Here is an 8,159-nt window from a genome sequence, read left to right on the forward strand (position 1 = left end):
ACTCATTGTTCTAAATCCTTAAAATAGGCGTGACTCCTGAGAAGTATTTTAGGAAAAGGGTATTCCTTTTTTAAACAGAAACTTTCTTTTATTTTAGAGAGGGAATAATTATAAGATCCGAAAGGGAGATTCTTACTCCTATATACCTCGAAGGCTGGGGAGGAATCTTACATCCTACCCCACTTAAAAAGTGCGAGATGTCCTCATCTCGCAAGGTAGAGGACAGCTCTTATTCTTAAGATCCAATTTTTATTCTGGGGTTGCTTATATTCTGGTCAACCCAACAGAACACTGGGATAAATATCCCTTATATAGAACTCATCATTAAATAACAATTCATTCAGATTATATCATTCATATCTTTAACATGATAATGGTCCATTAGATCGAAAAGTTTCCTTCGGAACATTCCTCCACACGGAAATTTCAGTCAAGCAAGTTCTCAATTTGACATCCCTTAACTTGATCTACCGGTCAAGTATTAACAGTAGCAATCTGACAGCACAACCCACTAATCTCATAGTGATTTGCTGAATTCGTTATCATCATTCTAGTTATGAATATCATCACAGGGACTCGTCCCATTCCCCCTCATTGTGGTTTCATTATATTTCAACTAATTTTTAAAAATCAACATTTTTCAATCAGCATTTTCAATCAGAATCCAAATCAATTCATTCATTCTCAAACAGAATTAAAAATCATATCAATCACATTCGAAATCATCATCTAGATAGCATTAACGCTTATAATTTCAAGTCTTAGATTTACTCGTATATACTGTCAGTAAAGAGCTGCAGTATACTCTCGGTATATACGGGTAGTCACGGCCCTTGGAATTATAAGGTAAATACTATCATGTCTAGGCCTCAAGCAAGTCAGGGTTTCTATATAATTGCGGTACTTCCATCTGAAGACCCAATTACCAAAATTACGAGTTTCAGTTTGAATATCAAATTGTATGAATTATATCACACAATTATAACCTTTTTGTGTTTCTTGATAAATTTTTGACATATTTGTCTTCTCAGTTGATCTTTATTAACCAAATGCTCTGATACCAACTGTAAGATCCCTGTTCCCACCGAGCAACGGATTTGGGGTACTGGCAGCGGAAGTAGCGCTTCTCGCGCGGGACAGGGGTCCCACACTCGGGGCCTCGCCCACGGATATCCGGATAAGAGACTAATCCGTCGGTTGTTCCAAAACCGAACCCGGAAAAACTTTCTTAACCGGAAGCACGGGCGATTCCACCAGGATAACTTTTTACTCTAACGTAGTCAAGATCATTTCTGATCGAGATGATCCAATTACATCTATAAGGTACTTAGTCAGTTCAAGGAAGGAACTTGCACTTGGATCATTGGGATCAACGCTTTTTTCCCCATTCAAGAGGCACAGCCGTTGATTCCTATCCATAGAACAGTTACTGTCCGGGATTTTTTTTTTCTATCGTAAAAACAAAAGTTTGAGTCTCGATTTACGGATCCATCAGTCCAGCCTAACCCCATCCAATCCCATGGGTTAGCCAACCGCCCAACCACTGTAGTGATGGGATCCAATTAAAAATTTGGTTAGGTTTTGTCCCGGGTACCAAGGAAAAGAGTTCCAAGGCCCCCTAGCCGGATGTTCATGCAAAATAAAACTAGTCACACCACTCACACACCCAATATGAAATTGCCTTTTTTCAACCAGATTCAACCAGTTTAAAACAATCCTTTAATAAAACCATAGTATCATTGATCACCATCTTCCAAATTATCCAATTGATTCTTAATTTCCCATCATTCCTTCATCAGAGTATCTATGGCATCATTGGCAACTAGAACGCTCAGGAGCCGTTTCGATAGTTCCTAGCCCATAATACTTGGCAATATAATCACTTAACAAGATGGACTCTCGTTGAAGATCAGCAAGATCAACCAATAGATCCATATAAGGAGCCATGGACTCATCCATTGAAGACCAGCAAGGTCAATCAACCAGATCCATGCTCGATTTCAGAAAACAACTCCAACTCTGTTCCAATATCTTCCTCGACGCACGCGTGGGTATCCTAGGCAACCCAGAGCCCGAGCACCGTATGGTCAGCACCCTCTAGGATCCTTCGCAGGTAACCTAGCGCTTCACGCATAGGCCGCTTCCTTGGCCCCTCATCCACCGTACCGGAAGCTCACCATTTTAATCGCACCGAGGCTGGTCAAGACCTCGGCCGACCTTGCTACGCGAGACGTCCTTCATTGACTCCCCGTCAGCAGTTGCAACTTTCTCATCACGACCTTAATCACAAGACGGTCAAAATGCTCCCCCCAGCATTCTTGACATAAAACAATCATTTACAAACAGCATTTACAAATAGTTTACAATATAATTTCTATTTTAACTTTCATTTTTCCACATTATCCCTCCTCAATCTACATTACTTATTCCATATTCCATTTATATGTATACTCATCCCATCACCTCATTTCCATCTCATCACTTCAGATTCCCTCACATCACAATCGTATATTCACATCCATACATCCACAACTATATGCGTGCATTCACATCTACATGCATACATCTACATCCCTATGCATACATCCACATCCACATTCTCATTCACCTCCATACATCTACATCTACATGCATACATCCACTCCACATTCACATCCACATCTATACATCTACATCTACATGCATACATCCACCTCTACATCCACATCTACGTCTATACACCTACATCTACATGCATACATCCACATCTCCATTCACATCTACATCTATACATCTACATCTACGTATACATCCACATCTCCATTCCCATCTACATCTACATGTATACATCCATATCTCTATTCACATCTACATCTATACATCTACATCTATACATCTACATCTACATATATACATCCACATCTCCATTCTCATCTACATCTATACATCTACATCTTCATGCATCCACCCACCTCCACATCCACATCTACATCTATACATCTACATCTACATGTATACATCCACATCTCCATTCTCACCTACACCTATACATCTACATCTACATGCATCCACCCACCTCCACATCTACATCTACATCTATACATCTACATCTACATGCATACATCCACCTCCACATTCACACTCACATCCATACCTCTACATCTACATGCAAACATCCATATCTCCATGCATAATAATATTCTTTTAATTAATCTAGGATGATAGTTCCTAGGATATGGTAGGAAGTCCTCTTTTTATGCTTTGAATGAATTTATTTTATGCGTGATTTCTATAAAAATTTTGCCATAGCTCCGCTACTATGACTGATAAATCTCAATTTTTTTTCTAAGGGATAAAGCTCATTATTAAAGAAATAATTAGAATGGTCTCTAATTGGATCATCAATCCATAATGGTCTCTAATTGGATCATTAAGAAAACAATTAGAATGGTCTCTAATTGGGTCATTAAGAAAACAATTAGAATGGTCTCTAATTGGGTCATCAATCCATAATGGATTGAATCATCAATGTGCATAAACTAAAAGCATAGCAAAAGCCATTAATTTGGCCTCAAGCATAGCTTAATCTTGGATTAAGGAAAAGCTTTATGAAAAGCTTCATTTGGATTGAGAATGGGTCATGAGTATGACCATTTCTTGAGTGAGAGAGAGAAATTATAAAAACCATTAGAATTTAAATATAAGTGGAAATTAACTTCTATAGCATTTATTAAATTATGTAACTCTTCACTACTATTCACCAATTTACTTCAATAGCATTTAAAAAAAACCATACCAATTAAACTTCTCAAGCTTGAGAGGGGTTGAGAAGAGAGAATCATTGAGAAATCATAGAAAAGATCAAAATTCAATATACTTACCTTATGATTTGCTTGATTCTTTATTCACGGTAGAGGCCCCCAACCAATCAATTGGTTTAGTGTGTTGATGGAGCCACCAATGGGGATTGAAGAAAGAGAGAAGTATCAAAAACTAGTGAATTATTAAAGAATTCACAGTTCTTGGCTTAGGTAGAGTAGAGTAACAATACCTAAGACACTCTATATTTTGGCTTAGGTGGAGTAGAGTAACAAAGCATAAGAGACTATATGTTTTGGCTTAGGTGGAGTAGAGTAACAAAGCATAAGAGACTATATGTTTTGGCTTAGGTAGAGTAGAGTAACAAGGCATAAGAGACTATATGTTTTGGCTTAGGTAGAGTAGAGTAACAAGGCATAAGAGACTATATGTTTTGGCTTAGGTAGAGTAGAGTAACAAGGCATAAGAGACTATATGTTTTGGCTTAGGTAGAGTAGAGTAACAAGGCATAAGAGACTATATGTTTTGGCTTAGGTAGAGTAGAGTAACAAGGCATAAGAGACTATATTTTTTTCAACAAGGGGAGGCTTCTATTTATAGGAAAATTTGAGCTCCTAACCAAACAAACTGATTCTAGAATTTTCCAAGTCAGTTTGGTCACTTTTTGACCATTTTTAGGTCAGTTAAGCTAACTTTTTGGAACTAGACTTGAATGAGGAGAGAGGAGAGATGAAATATCTCAATTTTTATGAGTTTAAAACTCATTCAAGTATGTGAAATATGCACCTCCTTTAAAGAATTCCCCTTCCTTACATATGTGTCAAAATTGTATTGCTCATAGTTTTTTACTAATAAACCTTGTACATTTTCAACTCTTCATCTTATGTGAAATATGCACCTCCTTTAAAGAACTCCTCTTCCTTACACATGTGTCATAGTTTTTTTACTAATAAGCCTTGTACATTTTCAACTCTTCATCTTATGTGAAATATGCACCTCCTTTAAAGAACTCCCCTTCCTTACATATGTGTTTATTTACTAATAAACCTTGTACATTTTCAACTCTTCATCTTATGTGAAATATGCACCTCCTTTAAAGAACTCCCCTTCCTTACATGTGTGTTTATTTACTAATAAACCTTGTACATTTTCAACTCTTCATCTTATGTGAAATATGCACCTCCTTTAAAGAACTCCCCTTCCTTACATATGTGTTTATTTACTAATAAACCTTGTACATTTTCAACTCTTCATCTTATGTGAGCATTTACTCATTTTTGGGTATCTTCTTTTACAATTTGGATTTATCTCCTCCCTACACATGGATTGATGCTATTGGCCCATAGGAACCTTAATTGGACCATAGTCTAAAGATTTCTGAAAATCTAGACCCTTAGGCTAAGGTTCTTTATACCTATTTCCAATTAATTCCAAATGCACATTGGAAAATTCTTTTTAAATTTCTGTTTCAGGGAAACTCATCTGAATTATAAGAGATATTTTTCTATCCAAAAATATTCAAAATCTGAATATTCTCTCTCTAGAATATTTTCTCTCTCTAGGTTAAAACAGCCACAAACAAGATCTCTTATATTTTAGAAAAGGAATTGATTACAGGGGAATATACTAGACATCAAAAAGGGGTTGGGGGAGGAATCTTACACTAGGTTCAATCCTTGCGGTTACCGTGTACATATATGGGTGTGCTCATGTACATATAAGCTATAGGTATATTTTAGGGTGCCTGTGTACGTGGTACTCCGTGGGACCGGTCACCCGATCAATGGCCGGTGATGGGCCCATTTGTAGACATATGTCCATATGATGGGCCCATTTGTAGACATATGTCCATATGGTGTTATGGATATGTGTTTATGTCACAAGTGTGTGCGCGGTGTAGTGGATAGGAGCTTCGCCTCCCTTGACACCGACGTGTGTTCATAACTCTTTTGCACGGCTGTCTGTACCACTGTCTGTAATGAGGTGATCACCGGCTAGGTGACTGCTCATGCTGGGGCCGCGGGGTGCCACGTACACAGGCACCCCGAAATCTACCTAGAACCATACGTACGTATATGGGTGTGTGATTGGATTTTCTTTGCCTGAAAAATCGTGAAAAAAAGTAAACCAACATAAAACAATAGATCACCTGCAAGGATGCATCCACACTCACTGTAGAGAAGATTCCTGCTGCTTTGAGCTCGCCGCGCAGCTGAGATTGGCTCGGGATAGAACACAAGCTGCTCACGTTGTCGTTTGTCCACATGAGGAACCATAAACGCGTCCAACCCATTGTCGGCATGGCTTGGAATTCCACTTTTGAAGGCCATTAGATTTGAAGACGTAGCCGAACTATGATACAAGGCTTGGAATTCCACTTTTGAAGTTCGAGTCCTTAAGCCACATGCGTCAAAAATTAAACATTGGATCATTACACTATTATTTGATTGGCTACAATACTTTCCAATAGTGCGTAAGTGATATATAGACACATACTCTTGTGAAATCTCATGGCCATTAGATTTGAAAGCCCTATGATACAAGGCTTCAAGGCCCACTTTTAGACCCATGAATTCCTCATATATCGAATGAATCAAAAGTAGGCCTTAGAGTCTTGCATCATTACGTTTTTGCATCTACAACACTTTACAACAAGAGTGTCCACAAGATGTAGAAACACATTCCCACAAAGTCTTGTTGCTATCAGATCTAATATAGCCATGATACAAGACCCTAAGGTGCTAAAAAAGTATTTACTCAATGCTCCACCCTGAGGGTGAACCATGAGAGTAACTCCAAACAATGTAATAGACAAACAATTGCAACTTGATTGTTAAGTTTTGTTAACAAAAGAGAGTAGAGTATTTTTCATTTGATCACTAGGATCCAAACAAGAGTACATGCAAAAACGAAATTAGTGGTGCAAAAAGTCACATAATTACTAAATGGATACACTGAATGAATACATTGTTGCATAGATGTGAAGCCCACAACCATAATTACTAAATGGATACACTGAATGAATACATTGCATAGATGTGAAGCCCACAACCATAACTTAACTAATCTGAACCATCATGTGTGGGGCCAAGTGTGGCTTCAACGTCCAGCTTTTCTTGCATTGTCAACTTCCATTTGCGTGTCGCTTTTGGGAAGAAAGACTTCAAATCGTATTCATTGATACTTTTTCTTTTGCTTTTAGTTAGTTCTCCCTCGATGAATGGCCTTGCATGCTTTAGTGAGTTCCCAAACCCATCTTGAATTGGTTGAAATTCACCACATGGATGGGAGTCTAGCTTGGAAATGGAAGCCTTCATTTGTTGAAGTGAATTGAGCATTTGGTTTGCCATTTTTTGTTGTAGTAATATTGGGTGCTAGCATGGATATGATGTGTAAATATAAAAAAAGAGAAGACACACATGGTTGAATTATACTTGGCGTCTTACATGATATGTCAGCTAGAGTTTGTTGGACAGTGAGATGGAATTGTTGGAGCATTGCATTCACGTCCATGGTATTCTCACTTGGATGTGTAGGCCCTCAACTAGTTGAAACTGTTACATAAAAAAGGTAAACATCAAAATTGGAAAGTTTTAAATAAACAACCAATGAATAAACACTTACTTTCAACATCTTCTTTGTCAATGTGTGCTTCACTCTGAAAATCCATACGCGTTTCTAACCTTCCAAGATCTACAAAGAATCCAAAAAAACATGCACACACAAATTTTGCTTGTAAATACTTGATTATAGTCCGTGTAGAACAAAATATAGGGTGCTCATTATATCCAAATGTAACTAACCTTTATTGTGTCCATAATTGTTATTGTACATGTTCATTGTTTTTGAAACAATGCTATGTACATGTAATCCATTGAGTGGTGTTTACACATGTTGCCTTTCATTGTCCATTCGCCAATTGCAACTAGCCCACTCACAGTCTGCATTTTTGATTTTGTACCACCGTCGGTTTGTTCCAGATAGGCTCTTCACTTTTGCATGTACACGCAGTTCATTTAGAAAAATCACATCCTCATCTGCAATGGCTTTCGCACGCTCTATTGAGTTCATGACCACATCCAAAATGTTGAAGTTTCTCTTGAAACCTACATCCTTCAACATATCCTGATACCAGAAGTATGCATGGCATGCTTCAACTAGGTTGTGGATGACCCAATCAATGCGTCGACCGTGAATGGTGCGGTGCCCGCTTAGAAAATGGTTTTTCAAAAGCCCATGGTATGACTCAATAGAACCATTCGTATCTTGGTTTGCATGGGACCAAATTCATGTGGCACCAACCCACATCCCTTCAAAAAATATGTACATGCATGCACTTGTCAAAATTTAATCTCCATGCC

This window comes from Cibotium barometz, chromosome 55 (assembly GCF_041138505.1).
Source record: "Cibotium barometz isolate CiBa-2024 chromosome 55, ASM4113850v1, whole genome shotgun sequence".
Taxonomy (NCBI): domain Eukaryota; kingdom Viridiplantae; phylum Streptophyta; class Polypodiopsida; order Cyatheales; family Cibotiaceae; genus Cibotium; species Cibotium barometz.